General features: G+C 39.1%; 1 protein-coding gene and 1 non-coding gene across 3 annotated transcripts in view; both read right to left on the bottom strand.

Annotated features, from left to right (window-relative positions):
- The window catches only part of ADCY2 (adenylate cyclase 2), a 420,264-nt gene that overhangs the window by 221,999 nt on the left and 174,977 nt on the right, over positions 1-23,288 (bottom strand). The window lies entirely within an intron of this gene.
- On the bottom strand, positions 12,502-12,577 carry TRNAD-GUC (transfer RNA aspartic acid (anticodon GUC)). Its single transcript has one exon. It is a non-coding gene; the product is annotated as a tRNA-Asp (tRNA).

Here is a 23,288-nt window from a genome sequence, read left to right as displayed (position 1 = left end):
GATGCTCAAACTTCCAGAGGACAATTGAGAAAGAACACCAAAGAAAATGGGGCATAATTTAGGGCCCAGAGGAAGTCCAGGCTAGGTTTAGAAAGGATTTCCTCAATACAAAATTAGATATTTATTTATGTTTTGATTAATTTTGATTTAATTTTTTATGCTTCCTTTGTCATTTGGAATTTATTTTAGCTATTGTTGAAGGCCTGAAATAAATTTTTATCTCCATTATGTAGGCAGTTTTTCACACCATTTGCTGAATAACCTTTATCTACTTCACTGGTTGGTGATGCATCCTTTATAATGTAAGAGTTTTTCAACTGCCTTAGTGTTTGTTTCTTTGCTCTGTTTTCTATTCAAGGGGTTAGCAAACTCTGGCCCTGAAGTCAAATCAGGCCCACAGCTGGTTTTTGCACAGGTTTTGAGGTAAGTGATTTTTACACACACAGAAATTATATAAATGTAAATTTTAAATAAAGGTTTATTGGAACATAGCATGCTCATGTGTTTATATATTATCTATAGCCACTTTTATACTACAACCAAGATGAATTGTTTAGCTCACAAAGGCATAAATAAGTGTTGGTGGCCTGGTGTGCAGGAGTCCCGGGTTTGATTCCCGGCCAGGGCACACACAGGAGAAGTGCCCATCTGCTTCTCCACCCCTCCTCCTCTCCTTCCTCTCTGTCTCTCTCTTCCCCTCCTGCAGCCAAGGCTCCATTGGAGCCAAGTTTGCCCGGCTCTGAGGATGGCTCTGTGGCCTCTGCCTCAGGTGCTAGAATGGCTCTGATTGCGGAAGAGCATTGCCCCAAGATGGGCAGAGCATTGCCCCCTAGTGGGCATGCCGGGTGGATCCTGGTCGGGCGCATATGGGAGTCTGGAGTCTGTCTGACTGCCTCCCCATTTCCAACTTCAGAAAAAAACAAAAAACAAAAAACAAACAAACAAAAATAAGTGTTGGGTTGTTGGGAAAGAGTTTGCCAACAACAATGGTAATATTTCATTTATCTGTCTACTGAGTCAACAGTCTGAACTAAAAGGAAAATTTTACAAAGTATTATTTCTGGTTTATTTTTCCAAATAAAATACATAATTATTTAATCAAATTTCTGTAATAGGAAAAAAGTTTGTATCCTTCCTCAGTTCATATGGTGATGCCCTAACCTCCAATGTGCAGCTATTTGGAGATGGAGACTTTGGAAGACGATTAGGATTAGAGAAAATCAAGAAGGCCGAGTCCTGGTTTGATGGGATTAGTGCCCTTTTAAGAGGAGGTACTGGCCCTGGCCGGTTGGCTCAGTGGTAGAGCATCGGCCTGGCATGCAAGAGTCTTGGGTTCAATTTCTGGCCAGGGCACACAGGAGAAGTGCCCACCTGCTTCCCCACCCCTCCCCCTCTCCTTCCTCTCTGTCTCTCTCTTCCCCTCCCGCAGCCAGGGCTCCATTGGAGCAAGGTTGGCCTGGCTGCTGGGGATGGCTCTGTGGCCTCTGCCTCAGGTGCTAGAATGGCTCTGGTTGCAACAGAGAGACACCCCAGATGGGCAGAGCATTGCCCCCTGGTGGGCGTGCCGGGTGGATCCCAGTCGGGGGCATGTGGGAGTCTGTCTGACTGCCTCCCCATTTCCAACTTCATAAAAATACAAAAAAAAAAAAAAAGAGGAGGTACTAAGAGCTTATACCCATCTCTCCCAGCACTCAAGAGAAAAGCATGTAATGACATAACAAGAAGCACCAGATCCTAACCATGCTGGTACCCTGATATCATTAGTCTCCACAACTGTGAAAAGATAAATTTCTATAATTCAACCCACCCAGTTTGTGAAATTTGTTATGATAACCAAGCAGCCTAATCCAAAATTTCCACAAGGATCTATTGAGATGTTAATTGAGTGTGCTAACATAAGTGAATTTGGTAAGGATTGACCTTGTTACAATATTTATTATTTTCAATAATAACATGGTCTTTCCAAACTTCCCATTTATTTAGAACATTTATGTCTCTCAGAAAATAATTTTAATTTTCTTCTCCATGTCTCATTTTCTTAGTAATTTATTCAGGAAAAAATGTATATTTTAAAATATTGCCAATAAATTCTTTCTTCTTTTACACTTTTCTAACTTAAAATTACTGAAATAAGAAAAGCCTTATAGGTTTCTTGCATTGTTTCAGCTCACTTGTCTTTATTCTCTTGAATTTTTCCTGTAACAATGTATTATTTGAAAACAAGAATAGAGAATGTAATAATAATAATAATAATATTTTTTCTTCTCGTGACCAATTTCATTGGCAAGTATTGTCATAACAATTTAACAAAATGGCTGTCCCTTCATGGCCATTTTAGTGGGAAGACAGGGAGAGCAATCACACCTCAAAATTTCACCCCTAAATGATTTTTCCTCAAAATTGTTTTATCTCCTGCTCAATAGACCTGTTGTTATAGTCTGTTTAATTGCTCTTTCTCATTCATATCATATAATGGAAATATATATTTTAAATAATTGTTGTCATTCTGAATATTGATTCTATATTTCTTCTTAATTCAAGAGGCGAGGCCTCATCCAGGGCGTCACGCAGGCAGGGTTCTCTCAGCGACTGTATTCCATGTGCCAGGCCCTCTGTGAGATGCTGGGAATTCTCAGATGCGCCTCATGCATCCCTGGAAGGCACATGGAACCCTTAACAGAGAACCCTGGTGAGGGAGACTGGGCTGTGGAACAAAGACTTTCCTTTTCCCTGTGCTTTGCCTTTTTTAAAAAACTATGTCCTTCTCTCACATTTATAATTAAAGTCAATGCTTTCAACTTACAGTTAAGTAAAAATAAAATGGAGACTAAAATTCTTAAATTAAACAAGTAAACAGTGTGTGTCATTTAAGTACCTTGCAATATACTAAAGGAGAAGCCAAATGGTGACCTCCAATTCCAGATACTGCCCAGTGCTGCCAAGGATGAGCTGCACACCATTTACTAGGTGACCACCGGGAAGAAAGGACCCTGGCCAGGCAGGAAGCAGGGAGAGCTGAGGCTTCCTGGAGCAGGTGAGCTAAGTCTCAAGAGATGAGATGAAGTTAGTCATGTGATATCACATTGCAGCTGAAAAGGAGGGCTTGGTGCCTCAGCAGGCAAGGGTTTTACTCTCGACTTCCCGCACTCATCATTGATTATGTAATTCTAGTAAGTTCCTTCACATCTGAGCTCCAAATCTAAACCTGGGAACTAACTGATCTATATCATCTCTATCTCTATTATTATTATTATTATTATTATTATTATCTATCTACCTATCATCTATCATCTATTTATTATCTACCTATATAGCTATCTGTCTCTATAGAGATCTATTGTTGAGAAATAGACATAAATAAACTTCTCCACGTCCATGCACATACAAGGTCAATTCATGTTACCTTCACTTGCCTAATTTCAAAATTTCTCCGCATTCACTTGCATGGTATGATAACATCACCTACTACTGTCTGCCATCTTAGAACTACCTGGCTGCCACCTGGCCTTTCTCTGACAGGTTTGCTTAGAGATAGTCCAGGCAAATTAAAGACAGTCAGTGAGCTACCTGAACACAGCCCTTGGGAAAGGCATCACTCAAGGTTCCTATCAGCTGCTTATTAGATTAGTTTGTCTCCTATGCCGAAATCAAGCCCTATAACAAATGTGACAAAATTGAATTAGCTGTGCCCTTTCTTTCTGTCACATTTGTCAGAATTCAGGGAATGACAGAATCGCCGACACACATGTGCCTGAGCTCAGGAGACCCTGGGAAAAAAAGACAAGATAAGGATGGATAAGCATGAGCGAAGTTGACAAAACGAGCAGGCTTGTAATTTCATCTGAGACCTTAAAAGTGGCTGCTTTTTAAAGTAACAATTCTGAAACAAATTTTTCAATCAATAATTTAATAGAACTGTTTTTCTCAGCCCTGAAACTTTATTTAGTAATTTGTTATAGATTAGTCCAAACTTGCAATGCTGCTCTGCCACAAAAAATAAAAAAAATAAAAACCAGTGCATCATTTTCCTTCAAAATATAATCATAATTACATCTATCAATCTTGAGACAGGAAATAATATAAAGTAAGGTGGCTGAATTTGGGGGCAAGCTTATTCTTGTCTAACACAAAATTGAATATAGTATTTTTCTTTCATAATGCCTGCTTTCTCTCTCTCTCTCTCTCTCTCTCTATATATATATATATATATATATATATATCACCTTTATGATTATTGTTCTACCTTAGAGCTACTGAAATAGAAGAATAGAAGGTGGGTATTTAGAAAACAACAAATTTAATAATATATTGTCACCTCAGAGAACCAGTGCTAGATAACATGCTGATAGTAAGCAGGAAGTAAGTGCTGGACCCATAGGACAATCTTGCCAATAATTGGCGATTTCAATCTTTTAAATTAAGCCATTTTGGTCTGTGGAATACGGTTATATCACTTTGGCTTTAATTTGCATTTCCCTGTAACTAATGCAGGGGTCCCCAAACTACGCCCGGGCCCACGGGCCGCATACGGCCCCCGCCACACTTCCGGAAGGGGCACTTCTTTCATTGGTGGTCAGTGAGAGGAGCACATTGACCATCTCATTAGCCAAAAGCAGGCCCATAGTTCCCATTGAAATACTGGTCAGTTTCTTGATTTAAATTTACTTGTTCTTTATTTTAAATACTATATTTGTTCCCATTTTTTTTTCTTCAAAATAAGGTATGTGCAGTGTGCATAGGGATTTGTTCATAGTTTGTTTTTTTTTATAGTCCGGCCCTCCAACATCTGAGGGACAGTGAACTGGCCCCCTGTGTAAAAAGTTTGGGGACCCCTGGGCTAATGAATTGAGGCCCTTTTCAAGTGTTTATTGTCATCCGTTGTGAAATGTCTGTTCAGATCTTCTGTCCTCTGTTTTCAACTACTATTACAGGTTGTTTTTCTTCATACTATTGGATTATAGGAGTTCTTTTCCTATTCTGGGTAGAAGTTCCTTTTGTCAGACCTATATTTGTTTACCTATCTCTGGTTTCATTATTCATGATCTAAACAGTGTTTTCCATGAGAACATTTTGGTTTTTCAAAGCTATTATTTTCTGTGTCTTACATTAAAAAATTCATCTACTTTAGCCCCCAACAAAGCTGTCCTTTACAGTTTGAATTTTTTCATTTAGCTATAATTAGATAATTCACCCAGATTTAATTTCTTTATATGGTAAGAGGTAGAAATAGGGGTTTTGGGGTTTTTTCACATTATGTCCAGGTCTTTTTAGGAACTCCCTCTGCCATTCCATTGACTGATTGGTTGGTCTTTATCAATCACCACTCTGTCTTGAATAGTAAAGGTAACCAAAGAAAGTACTTTAACTTTGACTATCCTAAGTCCTTTGCATTTCAATATAAATTTTATAATACATTTACACATTTTTACAAAAGGCCTGCTGAATTTACACTTGGGATTGATTAAATATATACAACAATCTTGAGAAAATTTACATTTAAATATTTTGAAGTTTCCAAACCACGACCATAGTACATTGATTTATTTACTTTAATCTTTTAAAAATGTCTTTTGGAAGTGGTGTAATTTTAAACTTAGAGATCTCACTTGTATTTTCTAAAATATATTATTAATTTTTTTTCCTTCGGCTACAAGGGAAATTATATTTTTACTTTTCTTCTTCATTTTTTTTCCTGCCAGTTATATAAAATACAATTGATTGTTGTACATTGCTTTGTACTCTTTAACCTTGGTATATTTACATATTAGTTCTCCTAGTGGTTTCATTGATTTCCTTAGGATTTTCAGTGTAAATAATTAGCTCTCTGTGAAGAGACACAGTTTTACTTGTTACTTTCTATGTTTTTTTGCCTTTTATTTCTTTTTCTTGCCCCACTTCACTTATGTGATCTGCCATAAAATTCTGAACAGAGATGCCTTGTTTCAGGTCTGAAAGGCCAAGTCTTTAGTATTTTACTGTTGAGTCAAATGTTAGCTGTATGTTTTTCATCTCTGCCTGTTCGTGGTTTGAAAGTGTTCCTTCTCTTCTAAATTGCTGAGCCTTTTCATCATAGAACAGTGATGAATTCTGCTGAGCACTTTTTCCATTCATTGCAATAGTTGTTATCTTTTATTCTGTAAATGTAGTAGACTAAATTGATTAATTTTCAAATGTTAAACCAACCTTATATTCTTGGAATAAGCCCAAGGTGGTCAAGCTATATTATCCATTGTATAGGTTGGTGGATTTGATTGCTAAAATTTTAGTAAAGATTTTGTATATAAATTCATTAAGAACATGGTCATTTTCTTTGTTTTGAATATCTTTATCAGGTTTTGGTATCTGAGTTATGTTGGCCTCAAATAAGTTGAGAAGTGTTCTTTCCATTTCCACTTTTTTTAAAAAATGGCATATGTAAGATTGGTATAATTTCCCCCCCTAATTATCACCAACTCATTCTAAGAGGATTTGCCTCCTACTCTTTTTAATTCTATTGGATCTTTTTTAAACTATTTGAGGTACATACACATGTTGATGACTGTATATCTTCCTAATGAAGTCACCATGATATAATCGTAAAATCCTTGGTAAGTCTCTAGGTCTTGAATATGATGTTAATATGACCGCTCCAGCCTCACAGTACTTGTTCATGTGATGTACCTTTTACATCCTTTTATCTTTAGCCAGTATGTTTTTATATTTAAAGTGCATCTCTTGCAAACTGCATATAACTGAATCTTGATTATTATCTATTCTGATAATATTTACTTCTTAGTATGTTTAATTCATTCATTCTAATAATTATTAACATGAGGGGATTTAGCTCTACTGGTTCACTAATTGTTTTATGGTTGTCCCATCTGTTTCTCTCTTCCTTCTTTTTCTTTTCTTTCCTTTGGGTCAATTGATTTTTTTTCTCTTGTACATTTTTTTTTTCAATGAATCTATTGGCTTCTTAGCTGTAACCCTTTGCATTACTATTTGAGTGACAGCTGTAGTGATGACAACATGCATCCCCCACTTTCCTTCCTAATGTAACATGACCACCAATTCCCCTGCATGGGCTCGAGTCTGTGTGTTTGCATTCAGTACTAGGGGCTCTCCCTCTGAGCTCTCTATTTCTAACATTTCCCCTCTTCCTGCTCCAGCGGCTGGAGTTCACTAACTCTTTCACTGGTGGTGTAATCCAAGAAAATGCAAAAACCTTCTGAAAATTATCTATCACTCCTGAGGCTGACTGTGGTCATCCCTGAGGCCAAAGACCCATAAAAACAGAAACTCCTGTAGGTGCTCTTTCTTTCTTCCAAGTGCCAATGGCTGTCTTGTTCTCCTTCATTCTGGTCAGTCCCCAGCGCCTTCAGGTATTTTTGTTTTGTATTTTGTACAGACTTTGTAGCATTATCTTAGAGCTAATGCCTGATAGGAGTTACTCTATCATCAACAGAAGTGAAACTGTATCATCCCACTGTAAAGATGAGAAAGCTGAGACAGAGATTAAGTAACTTTTTTAAGTCTCACAGTTCCAAGGGTATAGTGTCACAGCAAAAGATAATGAATTTATTATTTTGATAGGAAATAAGTCTGGGCTACTTTTAGTTGCCACTCTTTGTCTTCACTCCCAACACTTCTACCAGGCACTAGGACAGACCACTGGTAGACTCATAGTGGCTGGGTACCCACCACCTTCTACCGTTAGTTTCCGAGGAGCTTCACCCTGCTGGGAGCCTGGGGAGTAGAAGGGATGGGGAAGCGTGGGGAGGGCCAGGCACCGAGGCTGGCACATGGACTGTCCAAATATGACACGTCGACATGAAGGGGAGTCCCCAGCATTAAGACTGTTCACCCGGGAGAGTTACATAAAAGCAGGCTCCGAAAATAACTTACCCACAATTCTAAAATAGTGACTTCAGAGGAACCAGATAAATGAACAACACATTTATTGCAAAAATACTCAAGCAATAAGACAAAAACAAAACAAAACAAAAACTTGCTAAAAGGAATAATTTCCCTCAAAATAGTATACTCAGGCAGAAAGTGGGAACGTGTGAAAATAGTTCAGTGTATAGAAAAGGTGAGAACAAAGAGCTAAGTGTTATGCTGCGGAGACCTCAATGCTGCATTTATAAAACTTTCTAAATAAAAAAGTGCTGGGAGCTGATTCTAGATTGCTCTTTCAGTGTGAACATGGTCCCCATCCCACTGCACAAGCTAACACTTCCGAAGGCCTCCTCATGCTGGAACTTCTCAAAGTGCTCTTGGGCACCGTATTTCTCCATGTATAAGACGTACCTTTTCTTTTTGGAAAATTTGGTCTAAAAACTGGGTGGTTCCTATACAGTGGTTGTGGCATTTCAAATACCATAGATGGAACTGAAGATAAGGCAATATATAAAGACAGTGATTTGTCATCACAGAGGTGGACAAGCTAATGAATAGGAGTTCTGATAGTGATGAGTTATATAAATTTTATGATTAATAAAACTTGAGTTCAATAACTTTATGTAATACTTTTTTTTTTCTTCAAATTTCGGGGCCCAAAATTAAGGTGCGTCTTATACATGGGGGCACCTTATACATGGGAAAATACGGTACATTAAATGCCAGGAAATAAGATACCAGTGACCCACATTAGAAGCGTTCTCATTTCATGTTTTTGATCAATACATATGATGTATATACAACAGAAGTTTTCCAGGATGGCAGGAAGTTCACAACCAGCCACCAGCTTGTTGGTTTTCTGGAGCTAGCTAAGGGAGTGCTGCTGACAATGTGACACCTCTCCTGAGAGCCGTGGAAGGCTCCACTTGCCAATGTGCCCGCACCTGCCCCTCTGCTCTCAACAGCTACTCCCTTGTGGCCCACTTCCTCTACACTTCCCTTTCCTCCCGCTTCCCATCAAAATGTCAGTGCTTCCACCATTTCTCTTCTCCCGTACAAATTCTCAAAGCTTCCCTTTCTCTCCTCTTTTGAAAGCAAACTAGTTCCCTTAATTTTTCTAAGCTTTGTTTTAACTTTATTATTTTCATTTGATTATCTTAATACTAGTAGCTATACGAAAGTCTAAGTTGAGGGGAAAACAGCACCGCTACAGGGTACTTACACCCCACAAGACAGGCTTCTGAGAAGTTTCTCCAGGGGTTCTTTGAGGATGAAGAAGCCAGGAGTCAGCCCTCCTCACTCCTGTTGGCTCTCCCCGCAATGTGCCAAATCCATCATCCTACTTCATTCCCTGAGTGCTAATCACAAACAGCCCTTCCTTTTAGAAGAAACCTCTATATGTGCATTAGCTACATGCATATAAAAATCACAAATGTGTGATCATTGCAAACTTGGTGGTAGATAAAACTGCTTTGAAATATTACAAATACTGCAGGATTAATCTAGTTAAATGTGTTCCAAAGAACTTAGAGCAGCTTTGCACACATGCTCTGAAAACTGTCCTGGTTTTCTGATCATAGATCAAATATTAAATTAAAATAGAAAAATATGCATTTACTTTAAAGCAATATAATCGTTCTACTCCTACAGTTCTTCCCTAACATGTGACCGGACTGGCTTTCCCTGACCATGCTGAACACTTCAATAATTCCATTTCTCTGGCTACAAGAGACTGAGTACTGTTGGGCATATCAGCTAGTCTATGCAAAAAAGAGAGAATAACAACATCCCTATCATGAACTGAAGGAAAAGAGGATAATTTTTAATAAAAATTTATGAGACAGGAACTGGACATCCTGAGAAGTGCGAACTTTTTAATGAAGACATACATTGAGAGGTACCAAGGAATTAAAGAGCTGCATTTTCAATAAAGATAATTTATTCATGTAAAGCACACCTGCACATAAAATTTCCTATATATAGGTTTGCTAGATCTACTTGTCAAATGAAATGTGCTTAATATTTGGGGATGTGCTTAAAATAAATCCCCTACTTAAGAAAGCCCTAAACAATGATGACGACAACAATGATGATTATGATGATGTGTGTATGAATAAAATGGTTCAACTTCTGTCTTCACTCAAACTGTGCAAGACACTTAAACTATCCGAGTCTCAGTTTCATGTTCTGTAAAGCAGGACTGCTGCAGGTTTGTGCATTTAAAATGAAATAATATGCTGAATAATATTGTTTTGTACAGTGTCTGGCACACAGCAAACACTCAAAACTGGTACCTATTATTTTTATTTACCCCAAAATTCGGGAATTTTTGGCCATTATGCAAGGTATTGTGAGAGCATTCCTTATTTGTGGTAACTTTGCATCACCCCGACCATCTAGCATGTCACTGTCCTGTTGATTCCAGATGCAAACATGAAAATGCAGATGCAAGACAGGACCAGAGGCCTTTGCCATCTGTAATTAATGGGCTTCCTTCTGCTCACTAACCCACAAGGGGAGTCTCTGGAGTGACATGAACACAGTTTACAGCCACCTCATCCCTCCCCCAAGGAGCCATCCACTGAGGTTGCAGATTTAGCACAGAACCATCTGTGGTAGCTCTGTGACAGCTCTGTTACTGTCACTCACCTCCTGGGAGGGCCTGTGTGCAGCACAGTGAGCCAGAAAGAAACATGTTTGGTTCCACTTCCACGGGGGCTGGAGAAGGTCAGGCAGAGGATGGTCAGACTGGCTGGCTTCTGGTAGGATCTAACCCCAGCACACCAAACCCAGAGGATTAATTCCAACATGCTGCGGTCTAAACGATCCTTCCTGGTTGCTTTAGCAAATAGAAAGAAAATAGACCCATGCACCAAAAATAATCCAGGCACACACAAACAGACACATGCACCAACCCTCATGAGCAGGCTCAGTATTTCTTAACTTTTGAAAAATAATAATGTTGTGCTAGATGTAATTAATTTTAAAAGTATAAATTTTGTTTTCCAATAGATCCAATTAATTTATAGTACATTCGAACTTCTTTTTAGCATTGGTTTTAAAATAGATTTTTTGGTAAAGATGGTCCATGGTACATATTTGATTGTAGAAATAGTTAAAATTTAATTTTCTTTTCTTTTTTTTTTTTGTCACAGAGATGGGGGGGAAGATAGGGACAGGAAGAGAGAGAGATGAGAAGCATCAATTCTTAGTTTCAGTACCTTAGTTGTTCATTGATTGCTTTCTCATATGTGCCTTGACCTGGGGCTACCGCAGAGTGAGTGACCCCTTGCTCAAGCCAGCAACCTTGGGCTCAAGCCAGTGTCTATAGGGTCATGTCTATGATCCTACACTCAAGCCAGTGACCCTGCATTCAAGCTGGTGAGCCCATGTTCAAGCCAGCGACCTCAGGGTTTCAAACCTGGGTTCTTTGCATCTCAGTCTGACACTCTATCCACTGTGCCAGTGCCTGATCAGGTTGAAATTTAATTTTCTTAACTGATCAATAATTGGGTATATAGAAGTTAGTCTCAAAAATATAAAATATGGCCTTATCAAAGGTATGCACAGCAACAGAGTACATATCAGTCTGACTCAAAAAATCCTGAGTTTTATGAATAAACGATAATATCAGTTAACAAGACCAAGACATTAACCACTAAAAAGATGAATGCAAGAGCACTTAACACTTCAGAAATTCTATATCATCATATTTGTGAATCAAAGCAATCACATCACTAGAGTATCAAAGCATTTTTCTTATATTTAAATAAACTACATTGTGGTTTTTACTTAGTTTTTTGTTTTTTGTATTTTTCTGAAGTTGGAAACGGGGAGGCAGTCAGACAGACTCCCACATGCGCCCAACCGGGATCCACCCGGCATGCTCATCAGGGGGCGTTGCTCTGTTGCAACCAGAGCCATTCTAGCGCCTGAGGCAGAGGCCATAGAGCCATCCTCAGCACCCGGGCCACCTTTGCTCCAATGGAGCCTCAGCTGCGGGAGGGGAAGAGAGAGACAGAGAGGAAGGAGAGGGAGAGGGGTGGAGAAGCAGATGGGCGCTTCTCCTGTGTGCCCTGTCCGGGAATCAAACCCGGGACTCCTGCACGCCAGGCCAACACTCTACTACTGAGCCAACTGGCCAGGGCCAAACTACATTGTGTTTTTAAAAACAGCATTATATGTTTATTTTAAAGCATAGAAAAGAGATCATCCAAAAACATGTTAAAAATCACCTATAATCTAAATACCTATTGTTCAAAATAATCAATTTCAGTATCTTTCCAATGGTTTGTATTCATATGTAGATATGTTAGATATTTTTCTTTTTTTTTACTTTATATTTTTCTGAAGTTGGAAACGGGGAGGCAGTCAGACAGACTCCTGCATGCGCCTGACCAGGATCCATTCGGCATGCCCACCAGGGGGCGATGCTCTGCCCATCTGGGGCATTGCTCTGTTGCAACCAGAGCCATTCTAGCACCTGAGGCAGAGACCATAAAGCCATCCTCAGCGCCTGAGCCAACTTTGCTCCAATGGAGCCTTGGCTGCGAGAGGAGAAGAGAGAGACAGAGAGGGAAAAGAGGGGGAGGGGTGGAGAAGCAGATGGGCGTTTCTCCTGTGTGCCCTGGTCGGGAATCGAACCCGGGACTCCTGCACGACAGGCCAATGCTCTACCACTGAGCCAACCAGCCAGGGCCTAGATAGTTTTCTTTACAAAGGTGGAGTTGTAATATTCTTATAACATTAATTATTTATATAATGTAAATAAATATATTCCTATATTGTTAATCTTCAAAGTGTTTATATTATTTTATTTAAATATCTGACCACATTTTCTTCTCTGCATTTTTTTTTTCCATTATAAAATTTACCGTGATGAACATTCTTGGAAGCTAAATTTTAGTACATAACCAGGGTATTTTTTTAGGCTCCATAATGACAAGTGTCATTGGTTGTTCAAAGGACATTCTGTGTGTAAAGATTATTGCTGTATTTTACCAGAATGCTCTTCTAAGATGGGATCAGATTTAAAGGTTGCAGATAGCGTAGGAGAGACTCTGCAGGCCCAGGTTCCCACCCACTCTCGGTGTTGCATGTATTTGAAAGCTTTGCCACTCTGCTGACAGATGCTTTAAACATTGTGAATATGATATTCCCATCTGTTGGCTATTTGTATGTTTGTGTGTGTGAGAGAAACGACTCCACATCCATAGCCTCTGTGTCCACCTCCTCCAGTCTACTACAGTTTTCTGAATTCGTTTGAAAACATTCCGTTATCCATTAAAGAAATCAACTCAGATGCTCAAATGCTCTCCCAGCTTTTTATGTGACTCATAATATTGCTTAAGAAAACTTTCATGTAAAGACATTTAAAAATCATATAGTCAAAATATATGTCTTTTTCCTCATGCCTCTCCTTTTAGAACCAATCATTTCCTCTACAATATGGGAAAGGGGTGGTTATCTGTCACTACTGTGTGGACAATGCTCACAACCCCCTCCAGTCCCCCTCCCCAGAAAACACATTCAATACCTTCTTGTACCTTATGTGAACATGAGTTTGCATGTCTATGATATATGTATTATAATGTCATGTCACCGATTTCATAAGGTCAATTTTAAAGAAAACAAGGCTCATTTCATCAAATAATGGTAAAAATAACATCAAGTCTAAATGTATTCATTTTCTAGGGTTTCCATAACAACAACTATAGACTGGGTGGCCCAAACAATAAAAATTCATTTTTTCATACTTCAAGAAGCTGGATGTCTAAAAAGGTGTGGGCAGGGTTGGTTTTCTCTGAGTTCTCCCTCCTTAGCTGGTAGATAACCTTCTTCTATTGGGCCTTCACATGAATTTTCCTCTGTGCATGCTGTTCCCTCATAGCCTCTTCTTATATAAAGATACCAGTCATACTGGATTAGGGACCACCAACATGACTTCACTTAACCTTAATTACCTACTTAGACTTTATCTACAAATACAGTCACATGGTGAGGCACTGGGTATTATACTTCAGCATATGAATTCTGGGGGACATGATTTAGTCCATAGCAATGGTTATTAATACAATCCTTAATATGAGAGAACAGATCAAATAAAATTCTAAAGATCTGCAGCTATAACTAACCTGTTCAGTTGTTTGCCAAAAACAACAACAAAAACAAAACAAAACAAAACACACACATACACACACACCAAAATTCTCCTTAGAATTTAACCCTTTGAGTAGTGACTTTTTTCATGCTTGCTGACCCCCAGGAGAAAGTTTTAAAAAAAATAAAATTAGCTTCAGTTAGTTTTATTAACTTAAAATCATGTTTGTTTGACAACCAATTTATGGAAACAAGAACATACATTTGCCTTTTTTTTAATGTTGCCTTACACATTTTAAAAATAAGTCGTTCATACTCTTGATGGTCAGGAGGCACAAGGGTGTACATGAAAGTTTGTACTACTCAAAGGGTTAAACAAGTCCATGATCCCATATCATAATACTCAAAATATCCAAGTCAATGCAAAATTCCTCAGTATATGAAGGCCTAGGAAAATCTCAACTCACAATTAAAAGCAACATCGGCAGATACTTATCCTGTTATGTCACAGATGTTAGAATTATCAAAGACTTTAGAGTGGCTATTATGACCAACCTCTTACAAATAAAGGCAAATATTTCTTTTTTCATTTTTCTGAAGCTGGAAACAGGGAGAGACAGTCAGACAGACTCCCGCATGCGCCCGACCGGGATCCACCCGGCACGCCCACCAGGGGGCGACGCTCTGCCCACCAGGGGGCGATGCTCTGCCCCTCCGGGGCGTCGCCATATTGGCGACCAGAGCCACTCTAGCGCCTGAGGCAGAGGCCACAGAGCCATCCCCAGCGCCCGGGCCATCTTTGCTCCAATGGAGCCTTGGCTGCGGGAGGGGAAGAGAGAGACAGAGAGGAAAGCACGGCGGAGGGGTGGAGAAGCAAATGGGCGCTTCTCCTGTGTGCCCTGGCCGGGAATCGAACCTGGGTCCTCCGCACGCTAGGCCGACGCTCTACCGCTGAGCCAACCGGCCAGGGCAAGGCAAATATTTCTGAAATAAATATAGTATAATGATAGAACATCTTATGAAAGAAATGGATGACACAAGGCAAAATAAAATGAAGATTTAAAAGACTGAGTAGTACAGTAACTTTTTAACTGGAAGTTTAAACTACTATTATCTTTTATTTCAGAATTATATTTCTAATTTTAGTTTAATGTCAGTTTTCTAATTGCTGATATATGTGTATATTTAAAAAGTTCTTGTAAAAAATGCTCCAAATTCTGTTTTCCCTTCCATCCAAGTCATTTCAATTGGCTCGTTTTCTTGTTTAAAAGGAAGTCATACTAAATTTTTCTCCACAGGGGCTATCCCCTCTGAACTTTCTCCCAGGGCTCACCTCTTCTCCACGTCGCTGCTCCTGAAACTGATGCCATGGATACTGGCAGCAGGCCTCAGTTCCAGGAGAAGCTCCAGGACAACTTTAGTGGTAGACTTTTAAAGAAAAAGTCTGGCAGTGACACAGATCTAAAAAGGTAATTTATAATGTTCACCTTTACTAATGATGAGAAATATACTATCTTCTCATCATGTGCTCTTGAGTGAACTGGAAACCAGTGGTCCATAGTCAAATGGCCACTTCATACAGCTCCCCCAGCACGGGGGTTTCCCAGAGCATTTAAAGATAAATTTAAAAATGGATTTTTTTCTCTTTCAGTGAAAAAAAACAAAACACACTCAACAATAAGAAAAAATCATTCTTTGAATTGTAGCAAAGAAAATGCTGAGCAAAATTATTCTCCACAGATGGAATCTAAGCATTAGATTTCATAAAGAAGATTATTTATATAGTATGTATCTTTCCAAGGACATGTTATTGCTTCTTAATTTTTGTAATAAATCTCTAGTGACATATCAGCTGAGAATATTTATTAAAGAATTAGCAATCAATGCACAAACATGGAGAGTGTTTCTGGGATCCTGTAAGGCTAACGGCCCAGGGCTTAATGATGAAATGACATTTATTGCCATCAAGTACAGATGTCTGCTCCCCTCCTACGTCATAATTTCTGAATTTGAATTTATTGGGATGACACTGGTATAAAATAAATAGCATCACAGTATTGTTCCCATGAAACTGAGTTGACATAATACAATATTTGAATTATGACCAACATATTTAGATTTAAAAGAAAGTTTCCAGAAGCCACATCTAGAGAGAGGGTGAAATTCTATAGTGCGGTGGCTAAAAATATTATATATCCCTCTGTGGCTTAATTTTTGACTTCCACTCACACGCACTTTTTTAATACCTCAGCTTTCACAGCTACTTGTTGGTTCTCAAGTTTCTTTCCCTTCTGCATTTTTTTAATCAGCTCATTCTCATTCTAGTTTCCCCTTCAGTACTGCTACTCATGTTCCAAACCTCAGAAGCCAGTGCTTCGCTGAAATTAAGAGAAAGCCTCCATTCTATGTTTCCTAGTCTTACAGAAGTGGTTATATCAAATGCTACAGTATAAAAAATGTTATATTAAACTATATTTATTATAACAAAATTACAGACCATTAAGATATTTTAGCAGGTCCATTAAAGTTTCTTATGGTGATATTTAACCCCCAGGTCATTTGTCCTGGTCAAAAATTCAAGGAAACCAGCCAGTTTTGGTCTACATTTCTCTATGTTTCCATTTTGTCCCTGAAAAATGGAAGGCTGCCAGACATTGTGGTCACAGCCTCTCAATGAATCACCATTGATCTGGTTTGGAATTCAACCTTTAGGGAAAAGCTTAAATGAAAGATTCAAGCAGAAGCCGGGGTTATATCTATAGACATAAGAAAGTTGGGTGACTTTAAGCAGGTCAATGAATTCATTTCCTCTTTTATAAAATCAATGATATTGCTTAAAAAATATCCAAGGCTCTTTACATTACCAAGATTATTAATGGTTCTATTAATAATTCTTTATCTTCAAACCAGAATGAACTTTCCTGTATTTCTGTGAATCTCTAGAGGACCAAAACAGCATAGCTAAATTAAATGGAGATTTCATTCTCGATAACCTGAGTCATTAGCACCAAGCTTTTCGGCCTCTCCCAAGACAGGAAACCAAGCTTTATTTTCTCCTTAAATCTAAGAAGCTCACCATTTCAAAGACGAGCGTGGTGCCCGGGAAACCAAAGCTACCTTTGAGACAGCAAGCAGCTTGGGGAAACAATTAGATGAGAATTTAAATAAATGAGATATGAAAGATCAGGTTTCAAATGTTGTCTGTTCGCAGTGGCTGGGTGAGAACAGAAAAGAGAAACATGAGGGAGTCAGCTAAGTGCAGTAGCCTAGACACTGAAGAAGCCTCATTGCACTCTAGGGTGGGGACTGTGGTCCGTTTGGATGACAGGTGTTTCCTAGGACTCTTGAGTAACATCCTTTCATTATTTAAAATTACTTGTCTCTTTAGTGCCTATCTAATGAAGGCCAGATTATTTGCCATAGACTACATATGTTTTTTAGTGGTTTGTCCTGACTCCTTCTCAAGCATCGTCTCTAAGATCTCACCTATGCCCCCTGAGCCAGGTCAAACCACTTATAGTACGTGTAGGATCCCTGAACATGCCCGGACTCATGGGTGTGCCTGTCTCAGCCTTCCAGATGCAATGCTGTGGACCCTCTTCTCTGAAGTCTTCCTCGCTCACCCTAAGTGTAGAGGAGCTGCATTTCACTTACCACACTTACACTGAGATTGTTCTTCCCACGTTTACCCGCCCAAGGGACCATGTGGCCTGCATCATGCACTCTTATCTATAAACTTTTAATGCAAAATAATGTATGTGTTAGTAGCACATTACAGTCAAAGCTTCATCCTATACATTACATTAGTACATCTGACAACAGCACATAAAGAGACATGACAGGTTTGATTACCCCAATTCAACTTAAAAGGATAAGTCTACAGATGTTAACTTAGTCTCATTCCTGGTCCACTGAATCATGGCTGATAAAATAAGAAAAACATATTCCTCATGGATGCAAAAGGAAGATATGTAGCTGGAAGAAATAATATGCTTTCTAGAACAGTCATCAGTTAAATAGATTTAAGTAAAAGTTCACATAAATCATGAACTATGCCATGAAGAGAGAAGGTGAATGTTCTCTGACTTAATTAGAAAACTCTAAAGTCCTCTATTTTGTCTCCAAGAAGGAAAAAAATTCTGACTCTGGCAGCAACATTAAAACAGGCCTTTCTGGTGAGGAATTCTCACACTTAGTTGCAAAAACCACGGTCACTCATCAAGACACAGATCTTGGAATCTGTTTCAGTCCCAATGAAAAATTCTACCATAAAACTATAGAACTCTGGAAGTGAGACCATGTACTCAGATGACAATAAATGATATAATCTGAGAAAAATGACTTTAAAGAAAGAAAGAGCTGCCCTGGCTGATTAGCTCAGGGGTAGAGTGTCAGCCCGGCATCTGGATGTCCTGGGTTCAATTCCCAGTCAGGGCACACAGGAGAAGTGGCCATCTGCTTCTCCACACCTCCACCTCAGACAGGAGTTGCCAGGTGGATCCTGGTCGGAGCACATGGGGAAGTCTGTCTCTCTATCCCTCTTCCTCTCACTTGGAAAAAGAATAAATAAATAAATAAGCTTTCAACATGCTAATTATTATTCCAATCACAAGGGTAATGCTGCTTACAGTCTTGTAATTTTCTTTTTGATTTATCTTATTGTGAACTGAATGAAGAATCATGCCTGCGACTGAACTGCATCAAAACTGAGAGACTGAAGATCAAAGATCAGCCCCTGCCTTACATAAAACAGTGACATTAAAGTGAGTCCGCCATGATCATGTGGAGATGAACTGGTGATGAATAAATGGTATGGGATAAACGCACATTGATAAAGAAAACTCAGATTTTGAGCTTTCGTCACACACTTCATTAAGTGCCAAATGGACAAGAAATAAAATATTTTAAAAGAGCAACTCACAAAATATTAAAAACAAAATCCAGAAAGTTGTTCTCTTGTAAAGGAACAGAATCAATACAGACAAAGGTGGAGAAAAGAAGAAAAGGTAGCTCTTTCTGTGACAAAGAGTTACATATACAAGGTTTTTTGAGAGGCAGGTCCGGGTCCGACTGTGTTTGTGTGTTTCCATGGTCTGACAGAGTGAACGAAACTGGATAGGTACTCACCAATAAGAAAATGTAAATTGACTAAATTTACAAATGAAACAATTATGTAAACACTAGAGACTTGTATACAGTGAAACCAAACAAAATGAAGATTAAATGAGCAATTAGGAAACACCAGAGATAAGTGTGACTGGCAAGGCTGAATACTTAAACTGTAAAGAATTAAATTCATAAACAAAACCATGTCCCTAAAAGGTATGAAGTTCCAGGTTTACACAATATGGAGCATAAAGAAGTGAACAGTCCTTGAAAAATATCAGTGGCATTGATAATCAAAGTAAAAAGGACACAAATTCCTGAGGTTTCAGTTTCTTATCCCTTTGGGGGGGGGGAGGGAAAAATAAGGACATGCCAAAATTCACTGCAGACACATTTGCCGTGCTTGAACCAACAGAATCCAGGGAAATGTTTTATGAGACAATGCATTTGTTCTAAGGGAATAAGTCAGAGGGACATAAGCAGCAACACTAACGACCGTGTAAGTGCAGACAGTCTAGTAGCAAAACTCAAAATCACTCTCCTTCAATAAAAATGACAAACGTAAACCCTTCAGACACATACAAAAATTTATTAAATTGTATTCAAAAAAGTAGAGAAAAAATTTTCCGTACGTCAGGATGACCTCTAGGAAAATGCTGTGGCAATCAATGAACAGAGACTGAAAAGAACCTCACAAGTTTAAATACTGGCTAGGTGATAGAATTGTTCAGGTAATTTATTAAACATTATTTAAAGTTAAATTACATCAAAAAATTACTGAGACTGATCAACATGTTCTTGAAATTCTAAACTATAATGAAACATTACTACAGACTCAACCATTTTACTACTTTTTTCCAAGGCTCATAATATTGGAATAATTGGAAACTTATAAATATTGGTACTTTGCAATCTCACTGCCAAAATTCTAGAATATCAGACAAGGTCATGCAGGGACTAAGTCCCTCATTGTGTCATTGGGGAATCACAGGGTGACACATTCAGCTCCTGGCCAGGGACAGCATCCCCCTTATTCAAGGCACAGTGAGGTTCTGGGTACTGCAGATCTCACACCTGAGAAGTGAGGTTTATGTCTGCAAAATCGCAGTAAGAAGAAAATGGAGTTTGAATTGTTCAACAAGTCATAAAAGCAGCAGCTCTTTCTCTAACTCCGGGACAGCATCACAAGCGACAGTTTACAGCCGCCTTCACAAGTGCTGACCCAGTGTGGCGCACTCCCTGATGATCCCCAATTCTTCCTCACTCACGTACACTTGTGCCAACGCTTCCCTTCTCCTGGGAGAAAACTCCTTTTTGCGCATTAGAAACATCACTTTCTAGGCTCATTTTTTAAATCTCATTTGAAGAAGGCTCAGTTAGGGTTCCTGAAGCAGGTTTTTGCAAACTGGGGTGTTCATAGGTATTATATGGAGAAGTTTCCATGGTCAAGTACACTTGGCAGAGGCTGGGCTGCTTCCCAGAGCTGTTAATCATCATTGGAAATGGGATTTCACTGGCGGGCAAGCAGTATGCTGCCATGCATTTGCACACAAGACCTTTTCCTATGGGGAACATCTTGGAAGAGATGGGTGTGTAAAAACATTTGGAAGACTTTGGTACATGTTATTATATATTCAGGTGACCCCTGTACTCATACTAAAGGCAGACCATTGACCTGAAAACTTTTTTTATTAGTTTCGTTTTATTTATTTACTTATTTTGTAGCTTAAACAACTATGTGAGAATGATTTTTATATTCTGGAAGAGAAGAAGCTACTCTTTTCAAAACTTGCGAAGCAAACTGAGGTTGGAGAAAAAAGGTGGCTTAAAATAGTTTTGACCCAGGCAGTACCTATTTCCCTATTCATATTAAATAAAATGGGTGTCATGAAGAATTGACCATAACTGAGGGAGTCCACAAGTTTTGAGGTTAGTTCAGTATGTAAGAAATATAACCTGATTAAAACGGCTCAGTTCTGCATTCATTTCTCTAGCTGCCAGGACAGAAGCAGGCAAGAAGGAAGGCAGGGCTAATCCTCCTCGTCCAGCATGGGAGTCAGCCCACTTGCTGGTGTGTGGGTTAGTACAGCCCTGTGTGTTTATTTCTGGATCTGAGTCTGGTCTTATTAGGAGAAAGTTCACTTCCCTGTTTCAGCATTTCCCTTTGTTCACTGGGAAAGGAAAAATAAAGGTAATCGTCATGTCTGAATGCCTGCTAGGAAATTCACTGTCTCTGAAACCTGGAGAGATCTTTATTTGATACTGCACTTCCTTAAATACACCATCATTTGTGGTATCAGTTCACACTTACTGAATGTCTGCTGGTAATAGTTCTACATACTTATACATTTTGCTTTTGTAAATCTTTAAGAAAAGAATGAGCTTTCAGGTCATCTCCACTGTGGTTTATCTGAGCTTTGTTGGATGGCAGCCATGCGTGGAATTCAATGACAAATACATTGTACCTTCCCTCCAAGCCAGGGCCTGTGGCAGGCACCATGCTCAGTGACCATTTCAGTGGTAGCAATGCAGGAGAGAAAAGCTGACGGTGATCAGAGAGTGCCTGATGTCTGCAGAGGCTACATGCTGGCACCATAAAAACATCTGGAATACCCCACACAGGGTGGGCTCCCAGCTCTACCACCTACCAGCTGGGTGGTTTTGAGCAAATCAGTCACCCTCTCTGTGCCTCCCAGGCAATGAGGAGTAAATGGATTAATGTACAAAGAGGAATTAGAAGAGTGCCAGGCATGCTGGAAACTTCGTGGGTGTGCTATCCTTGCTGTTTCCACTTAAATTACAATGAATTTCTTGACTTTCTCTGTAGGTATGTTAGTCATATTATATAATACCTTCTCTGTTGCAATGAGAAGTGAATCTTAAAACTGTTATTTCCTTAATCTAGTCTATAAATATGTCCTTATGTTACATTTCTAGGATAGTTCTTGGCTCAGGAAGAAAAGTCACCAGATCAACAAGATAACCTTTTAAAATGTTTTTGAAAAAGAAGTGTTGAGTAGGCAAGTAAAGCTAGAGTGTTCGGGTTTAAAACAAACATCTTAACAATGCTTACAAAGACTATCTTCTATACAATTAATTTTTTAAAAAAATCTATTTAAGCCCTGGCTAGATAGCTCAGTTGGTTAGAGCATTGTCCTGATACACAAAGGTTGTGGGTTTGATCTCAGATTAGAGCATGTACAGGAGCACAAAGATGTTTCTTTCTCTCTCTAAAACCAATAAATAAATTTTAAAAAATCTTCCCTGGCTGGTTGGCTCAGTGGTAGAGCATGGATCCAGCATGTGGAAGTCCTGGATTCAATTCCCAGTCAGGGCACATAGGAAGCTGAGCATCTACTCCCCTTCTACCCTCTCCGTCTTCTCTCTTTCTCTCTTTTTTCTCCTTCTTCAGCCATGGCTCAATGGATTTGAGTACATCAGCCCCAGGCACTGAGGATGACTCCATGGGGCCTCCTCCTCAGGTGCTAAAAATAGCTCAGTTGCAAGCATGGTCCCAGTTGGGGGTTTTTGGGTGGATCCTGGTCAGGGCACATGCAGCAGTCTGTCTCTCCCCTACTCTCACTTTAAAAAAAATTTTTAATCTATTTAATTAAATTCATTTCAAATTAAACAGAAATATGGCCATAAGTATTACATTTGATCAGAATTAGTCTGAATGTTAATTTTAAAAACCTACCTTTTTCTTCACTTGTGCTTAAGATGATATTTATAATAAAAGCAAGAGGAGTCTTTCTTTAAATCACTTATAACACTCACAGTGTTTGATTATTCATGCAACCAACCAACCAACATTTACTGACCATAAGATGTAGGTAAGGTGCTATGGTGACACAAAGTTGAAAACACAGGGCTTCTCACTCCCCAAAGCCTTAGAACATGGAACAAGTTAGGTGCAGTAAGTTGTAAGACACAAAGTAAAAATGAAGACCAGGCACCCCCTCGCTCCCGCCAGGCAGCACTGGAAGCCCTAAGAAGCTCTAAACATCCTTGTTCTCATTCACAATGTCCTTGAGTTGTGCTTTTCCTGCTGACCCAGGAAGCGTGCTCACACAAATGTGCTGCTTTTTGTCTGGCTTATATAAAGCCACATAAGAGCCATTCCATTTCATATTTATGGATTTTTAAAAGCCTCCATATATTAAGACAGTTAGTGTGGATATACTATCAAGAAGACTGCAACACAA

Source organism: Saccopteryx bilineata, chromosome 1 (assembly GCF_036850765.1).
Source record: "Saccopteryx bilineata isolate mSacBil1 chromosome 1, mSacBil1_pri_phased_curated, whole genome shotgun sequence".
Classification (NCBI taxonomy): Eukaryota; Metazoa; Chordata; class Mammalia; order Chiroptera; family Emballonuridae; genus Saccopteryx; species Saccopteryx bilineata.
The sequence above is the reverse complement of the archived record's forward strand: the minus strand, read 5'-3'. Positions and strand labels throughout refer to the sequence as shown.